Here is a 22,782-nt window from a genome sequence, read left to right on the forward strand (position 1 = left end):
GTAATCGATACCATTTCACTTTATTACATGGAAATTTGAAAGCAGTATTAACCAAAGGGGCATATGAAAAGTATAGTCTCTACATTATTTGTCATTTTCTTAATCCTTAAATGATCCCAGATTTGGGGAAGGAAAAAGAGAAAGTCACTAAGCTCTGACATTATATTTTTTCCAAATCTACATACCTGAGAAAAAGTTCCTATTTAAAAAAAGTGCAAAAGTTCATTCACATGACATAAATAGGTACATATTTATATCCGACTAACTTTATCTTGATAATGGTGCTCATATATTTTAATACTAACATCGATGATTTTTATATTTAATATTTAATTTTATATTTAATATTGAGTTGGTTCTAATTTGGGACGCTTTAAAGGCAGATTTGACATTGCTGAGTTATCCTTTGCCTGTGATTCTGGGTGATGAACCGATTCTTATCTAAAACTCAACCTTCTTCTGTCAAACCCTTTCATGCCTACGAAGCACTTTTGCAAAGCTTTGCTTTAGGTAAGTTGAAGTCATTGGGTGAGTTCGTGCTTTAATTCCTCTCCTGGTACCTATAAGCGCAGCCCGCCTCCCACCCCAGGCCCCCAGATTCAAGGAGCAAAGGGCTCGCCTATTCTCCAGCATCTGCGCTGCAAGCTCCATGCCCTCCACTTTCTCAGAGACCCCTCTATCGACCACCCCTCCTTTTTTTACTTCTTATCTACTGACACGCCCCCTTCCTATGCCTCCCACCCACATTTAACATAGAAACATATACTCAGTTATCTCCCATGTGAGAATCGAACCATCCACACCCAAAACAACAACATTTTACTGAGCCCTAACACCACCTCTGTCAGCTCTTTGAAGGACGAGTCTACCCTCATGCTGTCCCTTTTATTTCCCTTACTTCGTGGTCCTGCCCCCAATCCCCGCTCCCTGAGAAGGCTCTGATGCCCCTATTACCGACACTGCACTGAAGCCACAGCCGCACCCCAGTTCATTCCTCACTGATCCCTCTGGCGTTTGACATCCGTGGCCGCATCCTCCACTCCAAATTTCTTCTTCATTGGCTCCTTTGGCTTTTTCCTGTTTTTATCCTTCCTCTCCAGCCTCTCTTTACCACTTTTATAGATTTTAGAGATTGCTGGCCAAACGTTGATGTTACCCAGGGTATGTCCTTGAATCTGTACTCTCCTCATTCTAAGTATTTCCCACCTAATCCCATGGTTTCATCTGTGACTGATATTCTAATGACCCCCTAATCCATACCGTACATTTAATCTCTCTGCCAACCTCCAAACTTGTATTTCCTGTAATGTGTGAGATGTGTCCAAGACTTGGTTTGTTACATTTTTCTCCAAACCTACTTTTACCTCCCTTGAGTGACCCTAGGGAAAAAAAATGAAAGACAGCATAATCTTAGACATTTTCCTCTCACAAACTTCACCATGTTCCATCAGTTACTAAATTTTATATACTGTCTTAGGTCGAATTCCCTCTAATCTACTCTCTCTCTTTAGTTTAATACACAATGTCTTTATGTTCTAGACTCTTCTCACTTCTCCGTTCAGGGCTTCCCAAAGTGTGTTTCTCAGAATTTTAGGGCAAAGGGAGAGAGGTTCTGTCATCCGACTGCAGGCTTCTCATATGTCCACGTGCCTCATCAGTCTGCCAGAGGAGACTATGCCATACGGTGTTTCCCAAAGTTGTGTGCACTCAAGGAATCCCTTTTTGTCCAAAGATAATTGCAGAGTTCAGATAGTCCATGTAATGCAATTTGGAACATCCTCTTCCAACCTTATTTCCTGACACTTGGTCTTGCACAATGTACTCCAGCCAGATGGAGATTACTGAGGGTCCCCCAAATATAATGCTCTTCCTCACCTTTGTGCCTCCCACAAGCCTTCCCTCTGCCTAGCATATTGTTCCCTGAGTTATTGATTTAAATAGCTTCTATTTTTTCGGGATGAGTATCGCTGCCTGTGAGCATCCTTCCTTGCTTTCCTTCCCCTCCTGGATCTGATCTTAAACTTCCTCTTCTGTGTGGCCATTAAACTCAGTCATAGTATGTACGAGCTATTCACTTTTGACTCTGTAATAGTCAGAAGCACATCCTACAGGACTGTGTCATGGACATCTAGTTTATTGCCTGGCACAGAGTAGATAATTAATAACTGTTTGTTAAATTCACACATGAATGAATGTGTTGGATAGAAAAAAATGAAAATCTGACCCAAGGGAACAAAGGCATAACATTCTTGTACAAAGGTTTATGATCAGGACAATGTTGGACACAAGCTGTGCACTTCTCAGAAAGGGAGAGCTGAAATGTGAGGAGAGGGAGTACAGAGGCTTTGGGATGTTCTGGAGAAAAGAGAGAGGGAGAAAATATTTTGCCAGAGGGGTTAGACTGTTACCTGGCTTCCCTGCTAATCGATACAAAATAATTTAATAGAACCAGAATTTTAAATGACTTCTTTCTTGATGGTATAAACCATATATGTTCATTGTAGAAATTTTGGAAGTCACAGAGAAGCACAAAGAAGAAACTATAATCTCATTACTCCAAAAGAATCTTTGTTAAGAGTTAGAGTAAAGCTCCAGCTCAGACTCAGAAAATTGAATTGTATTGTAATATTGAGATATGCTTTTCTTTATTTAATCATGTATTATAATAATTTCTCCGAGTCATTTTATATTCTTGAATAATGTGATTTTAAATAACTTTAGTGAATTCTATTGCATGCTACCTCCAACTTTGTTTAATCATTCATTATTGTTGGACATTAGGCTGTATAAAATCTTTCATTACTTTAAATAACATTGTAATAAATATAAGTAAGAAATTCCTTACTTATTCCTTACTGGGTCAAAGGGTTATTCTATTCTGATGATTTTGATTTGTAACACCAACTTGTCGTCTAGAAAGATGACATCAATTTATACTTTAATCAGCAGGCTTTGAGAGTGATAATTTTCACTCACTCTCTTTAATTGGATTCTAAAAAAATTTCTGTGCTATTTGAGATGAAAAATGATAGCTCCTTTAATTTCAATATTTTTTTGTTATTAATGATGTTGAAAATTTACTCATTAAGTTTTTGCTCACTTGTACTTATTCCTTTATAAATTGTCTTTTGCCCATTTGTAGTAAGATGTACATTTTGATTTTACTGATGAAGACGTAATGAGGTTTAACTCCTAAATTATCTTCGAAGCAGAGATCAGTGCTATGAAAATGGTTAATGATAAATATTACAGATGTTCTAAATCTAAAAAGGTAGATGTCAATAAAACTTGAAGACTAGATAGAAGCCATTTAGGTTTTTGTAGTTCTTGGGAATGAAATTGTAGAACTTTTAACCAATGAATCGCTTCCCCCTCATCTGTTCCCAGAATATATCTAAATCGCGCCATCTGCAGCTATTTCAAACAGTGTTTTGATCAGCACTCTGTGTGTGTGTGTGTGTGTGTTAGTGAAAGACCAGAGGGTCTGGATTCAAAAGGAGCTAGGGTCGAATTCTTGCTCCACTTTTACTAGTTTCTTGGTTTTGAAATTCAACCTCCCTGAACTTGAGTTCGTTTTTTTTTGTAAAATTGAGTTAACGATATCTTTGACATTGGGTTGGTCTAAATTCAGTGAGATAAGCTAGAAAAGCAGTCTAGATCAATACTTAGAACATAGTGATACGGTGTGATAAACCTACCCATTGATATGATTTCCTAATGTTTGCTGCACATGATCCGGACAAACAATGCATACGTTTTGGCAAAATTCTACCCCATCTGCACTGAGGGAGTGTCTGTCTGCCAACTTGTTCCCGGCTCCAACCCTGGGGAGATTAGGAGGATCAGCAGCAGAATGGCAGGTGTGCCAAGGTAGACAAGGTGCTGAAGACTCTCACATCCATTAGTCTGTGAGGTGACTGAGACTGAAATCAGCCTGCAGGAACTTTTCACTCTACAGTCTGTCTCCTTGCCAGATTTTGTATATTTAAAAACCAAACATACATTTTCTAGGCTGAGTTTCCTTCCTAACAATCTAGTTTCTTTGAGCAGTGTCACTTTGGATTCATCACTATTTCTATTTTCTTGATTTATCAGTCTGTTGGGCTTTATGAAATATCTGTTAGCATCTCTTTTTTTCGGTTCCCATATCTGCTTCCTTGGCTAGGCTCTCATCAGTTTCGATCTGGGTAAATGAGGCTACCTGTTGGTGGGTGGCTCTGTCTTTATCTCTTCAACAGCAGCCCATCCATGAAGTGATTCCTCCTCATCTACTATATCAAATCCAAGTCCTCGTGCTTTTATGAAACCCTTTATAATTTGACCCCATACTCATGTGTCCAATTGTAATTCCTCACACTATTCAATAGTTGTGTGCCGCATAGCGATGTTCCGGTTTATGACAGACCACATACACCGCGGTGGTCCCGAAAGATTATAATGGAGCTGAAAAATTCCTATTGGCGAGTGACATCATAGCCATTGTAACATCCTAGAGCAATATACTACTCACAGATTTGTGGAGATGCTGGCATAAACAAACTTACTGTACCGCCAGTCCTATAAAAGTATAGTTCATACAATTATGTACAGTATGTAATACTTGTAATCAATAATTGTAATAAACAAATACGTTACTGGTTCATGCATTCACTATATCACATTTTTATTCTTATTGTAGAGTATACTCTTTCTACTTGTAAAAGAGAGAAGTCTGCCATAAAATAATCTGCGAGTTACCCCAGTAGCAGCGCCACCCATCTCACGTTTGCCACGTATCTTGATCGCATCATGTTCTCTGGTGTTTGATTGAATTTCCCTGTTGTTTTATACATTTAGTGAAGCCTAAGTGTAGTGTTTATAAAGTGTACAGCAGTGGACAGTAAGGTCCGAGGCCTTCACGTCCACTCACTGCTCAATCACTGACTCACCCAGAGCAACTTCCAGTTCTGCAAGCTCCATTCATGACAGGTGCCCTATATAGAAATACCATTTTTTATCTTTTAATCATGTTTTTACTGTACCTTCTCTATGTTTAGATATGTTTAGATACACCAGTACTTACCATTAGGTTGCAATGGCCTACAGTAGTCAGTACAGTAGCAAGCTGTACAGGTTTGTAGGGGGGGCGGGCAATAGGCTCTACTGTACAGCCTACATGTGTAGTAGGCTTTACTATCCAGGTCTGTGTAAGTCACTCTGATGTTTGCACAGCGACAAAAGGGCCTAAGGATGCATTTCTCAGAATGTATCCCTGACGTTAAGTGGCCCGTGACCGTATGTCCTTTCCATCATGCCAAATACAAACCATACTTATTTTTAATGTCCCCGGTGCTTCTCTTTCCGCTCCTAAGAACTTATTGAAATGCTCACCACCTTCAAAAGCTTAGCTTGAGGTATTTCTTCCTTGTGTCCTTCTCACATTTATCTCTTAATTCTCTGAATTTGTGATCCCAGACAATCGGTACAATGTTTAGCGTAAATGGCTTCATGTGTGTTGGTTGTCTTTCTGCAGCCCTCCTGTGGAAATTCTGGAGGGAACGCTCATCTATGCAGGCATCCCCTGCTTTTCAGAAGTTTGTGTTATGACACTTCAATTTTACAAAAGACATACATTAGTACCTGTTTCGCTAACTGAGAGAAATTTGAAGAGGATTTTCGCTTTACGAAAAAAGACAAAAAAAGAAAACTATTCAGAGTTTGTTTTGCAGCCAGTCATTATAAAGACGGTGGGACGCCTGGCATCCAGGGTGGCCCTGCCACACTCCTTCCCTGGGAACCACACTCAGCATCTCAGCCTCTGGCCGCCAGAATATTGAACTTGGTAAGCATTTGTGTTTTATCTCGACTTATCCTGTGCATCTGTTAGCAAGGTGTGTCCTAAGCTACGAGACAAGCCGAAGAACTCCTAAGGGTGTTACGCTTAGCATAAAACTGGACTTAATTAAGCGTTTCAATCTTGGTTAAGGAAATAAAGTCACTGTGCGTGCATTAAATTTTGAGCCTGAGAAAGTCCAAAAATGTTTCCATATAAATTAATGGTAATTGCTTCTTCACTTCATGCCATTTTGGATTACGAAAGTTTTCATAAGAACGCCAGACTTTCAGACAGTGGGCGGAGCCTGCGCGCACCTCTAGCCTTCCCGGCGCCCCGCCCACTGTACCGCCCATCGATCACTGAGGATGCGCGGGCGCTGGTGGCTCTTGCAGTCCCGCGGTTCTGCCTCTGAGCCTGGACCTGCTCTTGCTGCTGCGAGTGCTTGCTCCTTCCAGCACTTCCTGTACAATTCTTGATGATCTGATGATCTTTCTTTCAAACCTCAGCTTTCTTTTCCTTTGTTTCTCTCACGAATATTTCTCCAGCGTTTATCGATCTCTGCCCTTCCTAGGTTGCATAGCACAAAACTTTTTGACGCTAAACCATACGCCGTCGGTTATTGCTACGTCAGTGAGAATGTCCTGCTGTGGGAATCCTGGCGTCTGTTTTCTGGCTGGGGTGGCTCCTTAGATTCTCCGTTTTTCCATTTCCAGACTCTGCGATTCCTTAGCCTTTGTCTTCTGTTTGAGATAACCTCCACCCACGTTATTTCTTGGGTTTTTCTACTACTAAGACTTGTTGAGGATCAGGCCCTACTATCACTGCAAACAAGCATATAGACCCTTTAAATTTTTAAGGGAGTATGAAATTGAGGGGAACTATAAGAGAGGCCACAGAGATATAATAAACAGGCTATATAAATACAATAAATAACAATTATTGGAATTATTATACTTATAATATCATAGTTATCATTTCTGATTTTTTTTTTTCTGGCGGGGGCCCCAAAATCCTGCTTGTCTCTAGCATTTCTTTTGTGTTGAATAATTTAGTTACTTCCGCAATGGTTTACTGTGAATCGGGCACTAGGCTAGTTACTAGGGATAACAGATAAATAAGACAGAATTCCTGCCATTAAACTACAAATATGTTCAAGTGCTGTAATGGGTGGGGGAGGGGAACAATGCTTTTTAAGTGTTTTCATTTCTTCAGAACCTCCAGCCTAGCTCCTAAAGTCCCATTTTCCCATGAAGTCCTTTAGTTCTGAAAGTATAGCTACAGGGTGAATAATAGGCCCTACCTGGTATCTTATAGTTGCAACTTCAGCATAACTATAAAATTATGAGACTGACATTTTAATAAGAATGGTGGAAGCTGTACATGGATGTAGGACTTGTCATTCTAAGTAATTCTCTTGGCAGGCTACACACTTATTTCACTGATGTTGCTCTTGCTAAAAACACTTTTTTACCATCTTTTTAGATATTGTTTCCAAACCAATTAGATCACCATTTAGGCAAATCATGCCCAACGCATTTTAGCTGCAACCAATTTTGCATCCTAAATAGCAGACTCTAGATTAATCATAAACCTTATTCTTCAGACTCAGCTTAGAATAACTTTTGGCTGTTTCCATAAACCATACACACATACCCACCAGATGGTAAAGATTTGGCAGTTCGGGGTAGATCTCTCCCCAAATGTGTTTCTAGTTCTAAAAATAGATCCTCAAATGGAATTCTCAGTAGGGTTGTGAGCAAGGACAGAATGATTAAAATGTGTGTAAAACTTCCCAAAGGGACCATTTTGGCTGACAACCCCATTTTAGGTTGGCTCTTCTGGAAGCAGACTTTGAGACATAAAGTTGCTTGCAGAATGTGTACTGGGGAATGCTCATGGGAGATACACTGTAAGGAAGTCAGAGAGGTAGCACTAGGTAGAGGAGAGGTGCTGATCTTCAATGTGATCATTACACGGGTGTAAGGATTTAGGAATCTGAAAAAAACATGAAAAATTACTGTATTCCAATAAGTCATGTACCCAGAATATCACTCAAATTGAACAAAAGACCAAGAAAATTTAGTAGGAAATACTGCTCCATGAATGCACTAGAAACTGATAATCTGCCAGTAAGCTTCTCGTTTGACATATGTAGGCCTCTGACTACAGACTGAATTATGCCATCTAATAGTTATGCCAAAAAGGGCATCCACTTAGAAAATCTCAATCTAATTTAAATTTCTTAAGTAAATTGTAATTTTATTACAATTACAGAAATTATTTCTTAGTTTTTCTACTTAATGTAAATTGGCTCAATTTCATTATTTGAAGGACATTTTGATTAACGCTGAATCTACACTAGCAGATTTATGTGGAGGAAAGAGAAAGGCATACATGCTAATCAATTCAATTGGACTTCAATCAACGCCTGAAGACTAAGGAGCAGCTGAAACCCTGCTTTGGAATTAGCGCTGTAGTAAAAAACTCTCGGCCTTGACTTATGCTTGCTACTTCCCTGTCCAGATAGTAACTGGATGAATAAATGAATAAATAAAGGAGTGTATGTTATTTTACTAGTTCAAATTAACTCTCAAATAAAAAAAAAAATACTATGGGAGTTCAGCCTGCACCTTTAGGCTGTATAGATGAAATTCTCTGTTAGGACCTGTCTGGCTAAATGAGCATAAGAGAGCCTTCGTTTTTAAGTCTGAGGAATCAGGGTGCTGTCTGGATTGCAGGTCTTTCCACCATGTTCTAGAAATTTGTTATCAAGTTTCCTTCCTGCTAGGTCTCCTGTGCTTCCACATACCTGCACAGACCGTGCATTCTGTTTATCTCCCCACTGGATTCTGAGCTATTCGATGGAAACAACATTAGGTGATAGGAATTTTAATATCTTCACTTTACAGATGAGAAGGAAACACTAGAACTTGATAAAAGTCTCACAACTGTTCAGAAATGGAGCTGGGATTCAAACTCTCTTTATCCCTGTCTGTAAAGGGCTGCGTCTTAAAGATGTCTGTATCTCCAATGATGAGCAGAGCACCTGACACACAGTGGACCTATAAGAGAGTTTTTGGCTGCCCAGATAACGGAGAGGCCCTTGTCATAGACTCAGCCACCTCAGAAAATATCACTGGCTGTGAACTAAATAGAATTTCTTGTACAATGGAAGCTATATTCCACACAGACAATCCAGCAGTATTCTCTGTCCTTGGCTATTCAATCTCCTGAGACATAAAGACTTTTATTATTGACCTTCCAACCTGGAACAGGATCTCTTTTTCCCCCTAGAGTTAGAAATCCCCGTGGAAAGATCTCTTTTGGGAGAAGAGGATAGGAAAAAATATAACTATTCATCTGCTACCTGAATTTCACTTGGGCTTTCAAATTACTCATTTACCTTTTCTTTTGTCCCCTTTCCCCATGGGGACTATCATCAATGACCACCATGTTGAGAATAACCACTGACACTTTCCTGGGAGAGCACGTGAACAGGGAGAGTTAACATTAGTTCTCTGGGGTAGACTTTGCTGTCAGGGCTCCTGATGTGCTCATAAGTGGGTAGGCTGATGGGGCTGAGTCCAAGATGAAGAGGATGAGAAAGTTGTTACCCAAAACACTGGTACTCTTGAGGACTCTTATCAGCATCACTGAGGACACTTGGATATATCCTTCAAGACTTGGCTGAACACACCTTGATAGAGCAGTTAACTGGTCTACCAAGTTGTAGTGTTCCAGACAGAGAGAGAGAGCAGGCACCTTGATTTTCCACTGGAGCAAGGCTCACCAGGCTGTAGATCACTTTAGTGCATTGGTTTTTCTGCCAGTCTCCTAAAGAGCATGCTGAACTTTTTAATTTAGTTTTCTATTTCATTATCATTGCATTTTATGCAGCTTAGGCAGCAGAACTTCCTGACAGCTTACCGATTGGCTCTATAAGGCTTATAGAAATTCCTATTTTCTCTGGCACTAACTGCCGTATAACCTTGCACAACCCCAGTCCTCTCCAGGGTTGTCATGTCTCCCCATTTACACTGCCCTGCAGGGAGTCTGTTACAATGTCTGAATTCTTTGCCTAATCTCTTGGTGTGTAGAGGAGGATGAGGGTTGAACTGGAATGAAGTATGTATTGAAAAAACATAAGAGTTAGCATATAGCACTTCTTGAATGACAATTTCCAGGATTTTTTAATATGTCTAGCCTCTTAAGATGAAGGGCATTCCCTGATGGATGAGTATATTCTGACATTCATAGATATCTTGTACATTATGGTACAAAATAGGACACCAACAAAGATCACTCCATATAGACTGAAGAGAGCAATGGAAACAAAAAATTCAACAAGGACACTGTATTAGTTTCCAATGGCTGCTGTAACACTGATCACAAACTATGTGAGTTAAAACAACAGAATTATACTATCTTACAGTTTAATAGAGGTCTAAATTCTGAAATAGGACCTACAGGGCTAAAATCAAGGTATTGACATCACTGTGTTCATTCTGGAGGCTCTTTGGGAGAATCCATTCCTGGCCTCCTGTAGCTTCGAAAGGCAGCCCACATTCTTTGGCTCATAGCTGCATCCCTCTGACCTGTTCTTCCATCATCACTTCTTCTCTCTCTCTGCTCCTTCTGCTTCCCTTGTGATTACATTAGGCTCACCCAGATAATCCCAATTAATCTCCCTATTTCAAGATCTTTAGTTTAACTCCATCTGCAAAATACTTTTTGTCATGTAAAGCGAAATATTTACAGGTTTGGGGGCTCTTTAGGGGTCATTTTTTTCCTGCTTATCGCTGATACTATTGCTTCTGGGGTTGCATAAAAATTTATTTCAGGAGATAAGAAATATGACTTTGTGCATTTCCAAAAGACAGGATGGAAACCGTTATTAAACCAATCGGCCACTTTACACCGCTTCCTTTCTTACTGCTCATCACCTGTGGTCCGTTCGCTTCAGCTACTGACTACACTTTGACATTACATTCATGTACTTGTTTGTTTTTTCTTTTCTCTTTCCTTAGCTGTGGACAATACATAGGCAGTTAAGCCTGGACTGTGCATGTGTCCACATGTGAACACACTAACCTTATGAAGATTCATTACAGGGGCAGGAGTGAACTCCCTTCTGAAGCACTTACCTAGTAGCACCTGTGGTAGCTGAGTGCTAATCCACACCGGGATTTCTCCAGTCTCAGAAACTGTCTAGGTAAGGAATAGCTGCCTTCCATCCTCAAGATCAACCTGAGAACACTGTCAGCTTTGGTTTGAGTTTCTGGAAAACCCTGTCCATCTCCACCTCTTTATTTTACAGTTCCAGGCAGGATGGAAATTGTCTAAAATCTCTAATAATTTATTTTTAATATAACAAAATTTAAAGTTCTAGTTACATCAATGCCACAAAAATAGATCAACACAAATACATACGTATATATGAGAATGTTCCATGTGTGTAGATAGTAATTGTGCATTTAAATAAGACTGAATGATTCATAGGAATTATCAGAGAATAACGCACATATGAATCTTTAATCTTCTAAAAGATCCTTATGTTTTCCCTTAAGGGAAAACTGAGTTTGCTTCTGCTAAGTAGTCTTTAATTTCCTTTTTATTTAAGATTCTACAGGATTGATATAGTTTACAATTTTCAAGATATTTATTATGCATTCTGCATGGAAGTGTTATGGTGATATCATATACTTTAATTGGTGATATAGAGTTAATCAGTTTTTTGTTTCAACAACCAAACTATTAATTTCTAAAGTGGTTCCTCATTAAATAACCATAGTTTTAGGCTATTCAAATGAAATGCAATTATTCATAAAATCATTTTCCAAAGGACTAAATATTAATTTTGCATTTTCTCAATCATTAGAGTTCTCTGGAATGTTTGAATGCCTTGTTTTGCTGGCAGGTTCATGGTGTAGAGTAGCACAAAATGGAACCCCATGTACTATTGTGCATTTTCTACTGTCCAAGAGTCTTTCCTCAAGTGGAGGTTTCGGATATTTTATGACCATGATAAATTGCTTGGAACTATTCTTTGGTTTTCCCACTTATAAAGCAAAAAGCACTGTTTTTGCTTGTATTTGTTTTTTTTTTTGGAATAAAATTTGGGCAGGTTCATGAAAAGAAAATTGTAATAATTAGCTGCTGCAATATGCTGTAGAAAAATTAATTTTTAAAATTAATTTACACTTTCAAAATGTTTTAGAAAGATTAATTAAGAAATAAGCATACAGTGTTCACCAACAGATTCATTGCAAACTAAGAGACAATTCTGGAGTGTGGTCTAGGATAGAAAATGATTCACTTGCATGTAATTTTGAATGCTCAGTGGTTTGTGCTCTGATGGAGGTAAGGGCAAGAGCTAAGATAATGTAGAGGTGAAAAAGCCTCATTTTGTCTGGGAGAGCTAAAGAAGGCTTCGCAGAAGTGGTATTTGAAATATCTTTGGGTCTTTGTGCTTTTTAAAATAGGAATATTACTGAGAGGGTAGGGGGCAGGGAGACTTTGGATTGACCAGCCAGCCAGATGGGAAAAATGAGACATTTTTTCTCATATAGATCATAAACTGCTACAGACATGATAAAGAACTGTACGGGACTTTAAATACACTGACGTGTTTTAAGAATTTTATTCTGCTAAAAGTGAAGCAGCCGATAAGTTTTGCCTTGTTTTGCTGGCAGGTTCAACATGTATAGATGTTAATAACAGAAAAATGTTAGTGAAATAGCTTGTCGATTTTGAAAAGTTTTCTGAATTTGCAGAAATAATTTATTAGATAGTTTGATGACTGCATGTTTCCTCAGCAACGAACCAAGGACTCAAGTGTCAACTGAACCTGGACTCAAATCCAAGGGACGTCATTTACCAGCCGAAGTATCCGGAACAAGTTGCTTAACTTCTTTGGGTCCTGAATTTTTATTTGTGCAATGAAGAAACTATTAAATCATACCACATAGGACTACTTTTAGGTTTAAACAAGATAGTGCTTATACAGTGTTTGGCACATAGTAGGCACTCGAATGTTTGCTGTTGTTATTATGATTAAAAATAACTTTGGAAAAGGATACATGAACAAAGCCTGCATAGATCTTTCTTGCTATGCTGTATTCCTCACAAATGCTATCTTATTTTACAACCTAGATGCCTGGCGTAAGAAGGAGGAACTGTCTTTGAGGAATTGGAATCAATTATGTGTTAATAAGACTAACATGTATTTGGAATTTTCACCTTTCTGCCATTAATTAATCTGAAAACCATGGTAATAAAATTTAAGAATTTTCTTCTTTTAAAACTAGCTGTGGATTGCATATAAATTTAAATTAAGTGGGCTATCAAAATCTTCCACTTTTATTACAAAAGACTTGAGTAGTAGAGAGAGACAGTTAAACGCATAAGGAATGAGGTGGAATAATGATTTGGTGCATATATTCTGATAATTACTACTTCCATTCCCCTGGATCCCCTGAGATAAATGTGCTGTCTTTTTAAACTTCATTAACAAGAGATTACAAATTTTAATGGGATACAATAATTTTACCCTAATTTTGGACCAATACATTCCAGATATCTGTTTTTCCTGAATTATTTTCCCTGAGCTAGCCTCATGATTCAAGAGTCCTTTAAGCATTGAAATACTGAATAGTGTTGGTACCAAATACATTTATATTTTAATTCTCTTGTTAAGGATCATTAAATCTTTAATACTGCAACAGATAATTGTGTTCTTATGCAAAAAAAAAATCCTTTTTACCAACATTAAAAATTTTAATAGGAATTAAGGTTTTCTTAGCAGTGTGTGCAGCTTAGTGGATAATGCACTAAGAAAATCTGGCAACCAGTGCTTAACTAGATCTAAGTGCCTAAATTGACTGGCTGCAACTCAAGAAAGCATGTGGACCATTTTAACATTTTATGAAAAATCACATCAACAATGAATAAGCTTCAATACTGAAAATGGCAGTTGTCCAATTCAGCACCACGGACACAATCTTGGCCTTTCATTCACTGGTCTGGCATCTAATCTTTGTAACATTGATTTTTTTTTTTCTTTTCCTGAACATGTTTTATATCCAGTGATGTTTTTAAACCTCTGAATTTGAGGGATGATAATCTACTGAAGCAATTAAGTAAACAGATTATGCAAGTTTTTGCAAAATCCAGGCAAGAGTCAAAAACTTTCCTGGAATGGTCATGGGTTTAGAAGAAACTCCTAAGTAGGAAATGGAAATTTTCCCCTAAGAGAAATTGTTCTTTAAAACTGTCAAGAATAAACAAACAACAACAATTATTCTCTGGCTCTTGCTTCCCCAAACACTAATAGTTCTCCAGACTGGTCCTGTGGGGTAGGAGAAGCCGCTGTGTTTTCTCTAAGAAGTTGAGGATTAACTTCATACTTCTGATTTTTTTCCTGTGTCATCATCACGTTATCAACTATACTCTGAGGCATTTTTCAGCTTTTGTTTGCTTGACTCTCATACTGTTCTGTAGAGACTGTCACTGGCTCTATATATATATATATATATATATATATATATATATATATATATATATACAAACAAGGGGAGAGGAGTAGAACAGAATTGCATTTTAATATATTTCATTATGAATCCTTACTTCTATATTACTTTATATCCAGCTGATCCAAGAGTTGAAGATGTAGATGTGTCTGCTTCGTGTGTGTAGCCCAAGGTACTAGCTCAAGGAAAAGGCACAACAAAGATACTATTTCTTTTTTTAATTTTAAAGAATAAGAAGATTCATTTATCTACTTGGAAGCCAATTTGTTGGCCCTCAGGGTGTTACTTGTGGAGAAATTATGTGGAAAATTGCTTTACAATAATCCTGCCAGAGTCAGAAACTGTCTTGTCTCCACCCCTTTCCCTCCCACCACCCTGATGAGCACCTCGTCCTTCTACCTCAAGGGCATCCATTCTTTGAAACCATTTCCTGCCTCTGCCAGGAAGTATAGTGTGGAGGGAGCTCCAGTATATTATGTTGGAAATGGCAAAAGATTTCCACTTAGATAAGCTGTAATTTCCTCAGTTTCCTCATGGTTAAAATGAGTGTCAAGGAGGAAAATCATTTCCTTCTCTTACTTTAGTACCTGGGGATTGCAAATTAAACTACCCAAAAACAGATTAATAGAAGAAAAAAAAAATACGTTTAAAAGAATTTACATGCACAGAAATTCACAGAAAAGAAATGAAGCTCAAAAAAAATGGTTAGACTCAAAGGCTTCTCTACCTTTTTAACAAAAAAAAGGTGGTTTGAGTTTCAAGAGATGATAAATTCTGGACATGTGACTAGGAAATATATGAGGGAAAGAATGGAGATTAGGATTCTTTCAGTAAGGTCTGTTTATGCAAACTCAACTTGGTGTCAACTGCCCTGTCTTCAAAGGTAAGAGTTACTCTTCTCTCCCTGGAATTGAGGTAGGGGTGAGGTGAAGGGGGCTGGATCAGGAGGTACCTTCCTCAAAGGGAAAATTTTGTCCTGCTTTTAGGCAGACAAGTGGAGGGCAGAGAGCTCTTTCTGCTTCTGTCGATTCTCAATTGCCTTTGGCTCAAAATAATCCTTATGCCAAAGTGGCGTATTTTGGGGCGGCACATTCTGAATTCTTTCATGAGGGTAACTGTAGGTGGTTCTTCGAGGAATAGCAAATTCCTTTCCATTAAACCATCATGTTCCCTGGTCCACTCTTTCCCACATCTTTTCTTTTTTGGACCAAATTGTTTTTTCAATGTCTTTGTCTCCATTCTTCATTTTTATTATTTGATTTCTCAAATGTTGAATGCTACCCTTCTTACTCTACTTGTATCCATAAATAAACTTCCTTATCCGGCTTTGCTTGGCTTGCTGTACAGTCTTAGATCACCCCTGACCACTGGACTCCCAGGCCTGACCCCGCCACCAGCCCACTCTCCAACCGTCATTCAATGTAGATTGTAAAGTCAAGGTCCCAAAGATGGTATCTTGTCAAAGCCTCTTTATCTATAATGATAATATTACTTGCCAAGAACCTCTCAGTAAAAGCAAATTAACAAAAAAGAAATTCCTGCTGTATTTCGTATTTCATGTTAAAATGCTTTTGCAAATTATGTCATATATAATGTATTATTGGATTTATCACCAGTATCAATATTTTTTCTAATCCATGAAATGATATTTAGTTCTCTCTTACTTCCTCATAATTAGTTATGATCAAATCCGTTTAAATTTTCTCCCAACTATTTCTAACTTTAGGCATTTTTCTCTACCTGAGACCATCCACACATCCCCTCAGATCTGAACACCGCTTTCAGTACTACCCATTCAGATCCTTTAATCTCTCTCCATTTCAATCTGCAAGATTGAGCATAATTTACTACTTTTGCATTTGGCTATTCTGCTCAAATGCTTTCAACAGCTCCTTATGGTCTAAGAGATAAAACAAAAGTTATTGATTTGGCATTTAAAGTATTCCATAGCCCAATCCTTTCCTTTCTCTATCTTCTTATCATACACTATGCTTTCAAAAGCATTCTTTAATGACTGACCCACTTTCTCTAACCATAGTTCATGAAAATACTACGTAGCACCTGCCTTTCCATCTCATGACGTTCCTGACATTTAATTTTCATTGTTCCTTAAAAACTTAAATCAACTCTTTGATGACCATACTTTCTGGCTAGTCTGGAACACACAGAGTTTATACCTGTTGTCTCAGCATACTTAGTAAGAGTAACCTTTTTGTCATTCAAAATTGTCCCAGCTTGCAAGACAAATGTAAGGTCACGCTAAGAATATTTCTTAGTCTATCCCAAACTGTGGTGACTATTTTCCTTCTCTAAAATCTATTGACACCTTTCTGTCTAAAGCATTGCTGTAGCACATAGAAAAATGCCATAACCGTAATGGGCTACTACATGCTAGATGCCTTAACGCACTGTCTGTAATCTATTACATCTGTTTTTTAGATAAGAAGAAAAATACAGAAAGAAGTTTTCAATAACTTGCCCATGGTCTCAGGGACAGTAGCAGAAGAACTTTGTCTAAATTTAGAGCCATTCACATCATAAGTTTATGCTTGATCCACGACCCAGAGTAACCAGCTCACCCTGGTTTTCCCCAGGCTGTCCCCATTTTAGGACTAAAATCCCACATTCTAGGAAACCCCTTGGTTCCTGGCAAATGGGAGTGGTTGTTCATCCTAACAGTAGTACATCACCAAGGCCTCACCCACCTTGAATACACAATACACATCTCTACTGTGGCTCCCCCTCTGGGTTATAAATAAGCCCTTGATGTCAGAGTTTTAGACCTTTTCTCCATTGAATCCTCCAAGCCTAGCATCACAGCTGACTGAAATGTCACTTTGCTTTCTCCTCATATCAGCTTATGAGTGTGTTTTGGTTTAATGGCTAAATTGTAAATAATTATCTTTGAGAAAAGAATTACTTCCTTTTCGCTTTGTGCCTCTCATGCTGCTTAACACTGTGCTTGACCTACAGACTTTCAACAAAGGCTTGGTTGCTGAGTAGGAGAGCTTGACGGCCTCTTTTTCTGATCACATGGCATTTGATGATAGACCATGAAATCCTGCTTCGGTATTGTAAAAGTCGTCTCACTGTATGACTTTGATTTCTCCATGAACATCTCTCAGCACGAACAGGGCACTGCTCTTTGGTATTGCTACCAAAGACACTTGTATATTTGAATATTGCCCCTTTCCTGTACTCTTGTCTTAAATGCCCGTAACAATTCTTTTTCCGTCTACCTCCTGGTGTTTAACCCAAGAGAAGTTTCCCTTTAGGTTTTATTCTAACCTAAACAAATGTGAGAATGTAAAGAGAGACTGAATTACTGCACAGGCTTAAATTGGAGAATTTATCGAGAGTTTCTGGATTGAAGGAAGACTCATTTTTTGGTAAGCCCTCACATTCGTAATCTAAATGAAATTCTTTGCTGATACTAGTTTCTTGTGCTAAGTTTGAAGGCTGTTTCAGAATGAATCCTTACCTTCTCAAAAGATATGTATCGGCTCACTCAGTTACCTTTTTTATGCCCCAAGTCAAATCTAGGGACAAGCACAATTCCTGTCCTTCATGAACCTCAGGCCCAGGGTTTGGCGAGCTTCTCCTGTTCAGTTCTGGGATTGTAACACACGCCTTCAGTTTTAAGATCCCATGTTTTACTCTCCCTGTTGCACCCCTGTGGAATCATAGTTGTCTTTAGGGTCAAGGTCAACATATGAAGTAACATTCATTTTTTGAGAATTTTTTTCTTTTCAAATTTCATTGCTGGGTACACAGGATTTAAGATTTATAAAACAAATCCATCTACTCTTAAGAGATAACTGATTTTAGAGTTTACTGAGGAATAAAATTATTTCACTTAAAGAACTTCTATATTTTATAAGCTCATCTAAAAAATGCTGAAATATGGAGCAGTCAGCAACTGTCTTCTTGCACAAACCTTGCATGCAAATTGAAATAATCTTCCTGTTCTCTTCAAATGGAGGTGGACAAGGCTATTAACTTTCTGTTGTCCTTATGTCCCTTCACCTATCCTTTTAAAATTTTTATTAGGTAATTTAATATGTGGATTGAAATCAATAGAGGACGAGCTATTAAAAATTATTGGTCAGCTGTGGCTCCTCACTAAATCTTAAAGCAGCTTAGCAAATTAGCACATACCTCTAGGTGTTAGGCTCAAAAGAAATAATGGTCTAGGCAAATAGACACTATAATCTAAAAAGAAAATATGGCCATTGTGATGTTTTGGGTTTCTTTTGGCTGATGTTGTTCACCATTCACATTATTTGGTTTTTGTTTTATTAGCATGAGGATAAAGATGGGGAGTGTTAGCTATTGGAAGGATCTCTGTTAAGGATGCATTATATCATGAGCAACTTGAGAACAGGTGCAGAAACAGGTGAGTGGAATATTGCTTATTACTGCTCTGGATTAAGAGCCTGGAGAAGTAAACAATATTGCTGGGTGCTGTGTGCCTCGTATTCTAGAAGGACTGGGAGACAGCATGTTAATGCAAACGATATGAGGAAGATTGTCAACCAAGAAGCTTAGGGCAGAGGTAGGGCTGTGTAGGCAGAAAAGTTATTTTCTCTGGTGAATACAAAAAAAAGTACAGAGTGAGGTTCACTGTGTGGGTGTATACATGAATCTAGAAGACTTAGGAGGAAGAACTAGTTTCTAAGGTAGAGATGGAGTCATCAAGAAGACTGTGGCGAGATGGGAAGGCCCCAGAAATTAGAAGAGTTTGGCTTTGAATCAGAATTCCTTTAAATATCATTTCTATTCTTTTATAAGTTTCAATATACAACAAATCAGTGTCATATTTTATTAATAATGAGCAAAAGAAATAAACAAAGTCCAATAGCGCACCTCATATTTTTCTGATTATGAAAAGTCAAGAATGAAATGTTATCTTTTGAGTCCTGTTAACGTAAAAACGAAAGACCTTTCAAAGTCAGAGGTGGCAAGCATTTACTTGAGATCAATAAGAATAACTACTCAGGTCATAGTGGTTTGGGCAGAAGCCCAAATGGTATTCCAATTAGGAGACAAAGGCAATGGTATTTATGAGAAAGAGAAGGGGAACAATTATACCAATAGAAGGAAGGCATTTCTATTAGTGCTGCTAATATAACGTAGTGATGTTAATTCTAAACAATGTTTTTAATTTTCAGTCCAGCAGTCATCAGTCTAGTAGCCACAATAACTGCTTTCTTGTTATCTTTGCAAACGGTTCTTTGGCACATAATAGGCCCAGTCTAAAGATGTTTTTCCCTGGTTTTAACATTCCAAGGATTTGAGGCATAAGATGCAAGACAGGTCCACCAGGATGGCAGCTGTGGCTCTATTTTAAAGTAGCTCCATTTATATTATTGTTCACAGTCCCCATGTATAAAATGAGGAATTTATGACTTGTCATTCTGTCTCCACTCCAGCAACTTCCTAGTCTTTGCTAACCTAATCTAGGTACAGAACCAAAGATTACAGTGTGCACCTTGTATCTTATTCAGGAAGAATAATTTGTATTTACATTTCACTTTATAACTTGTAAACATATTTACAAAAGTTATTGAGATTCAACTCTACGTAACTGACATTCTCCATTTGGAGATTAGTAAATTTTGGTTCACTTTTTATTGAAATGAATTACATTGAGAAGTGTTTCTTGGAAAGTTTTGTGACAGAGACTATCTCTATGTGTTTTCGCATATGAACAGTTTGAATGAGAGCGAGATTCTTGGGTCGTGATTTTTTCTCTCAATGGTTTCATATGTATTGCTCTGTCGTCATCTAGCATTTCGTGTGGCAGATGAGAGCTCTGAGGCTCAGCTATCTTTGTGCTGTTTGCATAGTTTTATTGACATATATACTGATTCTGTTTTATTTCTTAATTATAAACTTTACCGTACAGCATAGATAAAGATAAACATTTTCTCTTATAATAATATAAATAACAAAAGATGGATATAAGTCACTGGGCATAAACTAGAGTTCTGGTAAATTATAGAAACTACGTTATGACAAGGAAGGACTTTGGAGACAGGTGGTCACATATAATAACCAGGTATGAGGGGGCCTAACATTAAGTTGCACAATGATAGACTAGCCAAGTGATCCGAGAAGAAATCTGAGCACCCAGAACATTTCCCCTGTCTCCTGGGAAATAAATCTTCTGGGTGATATTATTGATTATAATGAGACGAGGATGATACACAATGAGAAATAATGATACACAATAAAGTAATTCAAAACTGAGGTGAAATATCTTATAACGAAAAAGAGAGGGACATTTAGGTAGAAAGGGTGAAGTGCTAGGAGTAGATTTGGATTTGGGAAAAGGGCAGGGGAAGAAGGGAATGTTTCTGTTGGTCCATATATCAGCTGCTTCACCTTGTCAAGTCTCTGCCAGATCAATTGAGAGTCAAGAGCTCTTGGGTGGCAGCTCTTATGTTGACTAGTTATTGGGAAAGAGGGAGCACTGAGAAGTCCTTTCTCTGGTAGATTTGGAAGCCTTTAAGCAGTAAATTTTATGACTCCTTATTTCTAGTCAAAGCACAATTTGGAAACAGTTCAATCTTATATTTTCCTTTTGAATGCTACTAAATAAATCTAAGTGCAGTATCAATTGGCACATTCAATCTGCCAACAATATCTTTTTTTCAATGGAGAAACATCTTCATTTATGTCTTTGATTATTAGTTCTGTTCATTTTTTGCTTTCTTTCTTGATTTTCACATTCACCATCTTCTCTCTCGTTTTGGCCATTCATTCGTCTTTTTCCTTGCATTATAGTAGAATATCTTGACTTTTAATTCTAATATCTAATTTAAATTTTATTAGAATTCTTTCTTATCTCAACTTGTTTCCTGCTCTTATCGTATATATATATATATATGTGTACACACACACGCACACACACACACACATATAATATATTATGTATGTTATATAATATATATTATTTATCTTTATGGTTTTCTGTTCCTTTTCATGGTACCTGGTATTTTTGCACTGAGGACATATAAAATCCAAAGAAAATTTCGTTTTCTTTCCTTATTAAATTATTCTCAAAAATGTATTATTCCACCAAATCTTCTAGTCCCCATATTGATCAGGATAAGCTAAGCTATACTTGCAATAACAAACAACTCCCAACTTTTTTGGCTCTCAGCAAACAAAGTTTAATTCTCATTTCAGTGGCTTAATCCATAAAGTTTATTCTTCAGTCATGCGAAGTTCACTATAGGTAGAGTGTTTCTCCAGGGTGCTTGAGATCCAAGGGACAACTCAGTAATCCAGGCCGCTTTGGTCTCGCAGCTCCAGTTTTCACAGCCCCCTCCCTCTCCATGGAGGGGAAAGTATAGCCCATAACTCAGACCTACTCTAACACCACTTCTGTCCACAGCCTCATTGGCCAGAACCAATCCCATGTTCCCGCTTGACTGCAGGACCAGGTGGGAAATACGCTCTGCCTGTGTGTCCAGGAAGAAAAGAGCTGGATGTTGGCGATTACAAATACTGTCTACCACAGCGATAACAAAAAGACTGTGCTCAAATAAATATCTCTTCATGTTACGAATTCTCAGTGACTTTCCTCTGCTGACATTGTTGTGAATGACCAAAATAGAGAATGCAGGCCATCTGTCTTTCCCAACTTACATAAATATTTCTTGTTCAAGGACAGCAGCTCTGCAGAGCATAGTTGGGAGATGCTGTTCTCACTCTATTTATGAGGACCAGGTGTTCCCTGCATAGTGTCCAGGATTTGGGTACCTAGGATGGGCAAAAAAAAAATATAATATATGTATATATATAATAAAATAAAAATAAGAAACAGTATCTTTTCCTAAAGATATTTATTTCTGTCTAGATATGCCTTGAGTTGAATAAGCACTGCACAGAGCCCAAAGCCAGTGCTTGCTTATACAGAGCTGGGTGTGAAACAGGTGTGTGCTGTACTTATGAGTGAAATATGAGAATTGTCTTCAGAACACCTCACCTACTCTTTTTGTATCCTTCATGACTTAGTGGTAACTGTTTTAGTTTAGATACTCTTTTAACCCCTAGTAAAATACGGAGGCATTGGACTTCAGTTAGTTCCCTGTTAATTAATTGATTTGTTATCTTGGCCAGGTGCAGTAGTCAAGCGAGAAGTCTCAGGCACCTGGAAACAGTCCGTAGGGATGGTGTGGAGAGGAGAGTGAGGAGTAGTGAGGAGCAGTTAAGCAGAAGGGTCCAGCATTTTCTTTAAATGGAAGCCATTTGCTCTTCTTCCAGGTGATGTAGGCGTAAAAAAAAATTAAAAAAATAAAAAATAAAAATAAAGGATTGTAAGCTGACAAGGTCCTTGCAATCTGTGAGGTCAACCAAGAGTTGCCTCGTCTAAAAGATAAATAAATAAATAAACTAATCAATTGATCGATTGATTAATTAATTAAATTA

This window comes from Pteropus medius, unplaced genomic scaffold, assembly GCF_902729225.1.
Source record: "Pteropus medius unplaced genomic scaffold, Ma_sr-lr_union100, whole genome shotgun sequence".
In the NCBI taxonomy this organism is placed as follows: domain Eukaryota; kingdom Metazoa; phylum Chordata; class Mammalia; order Chiroptera; family Pteropodidae; genus Pteropus; species Pteropus medius.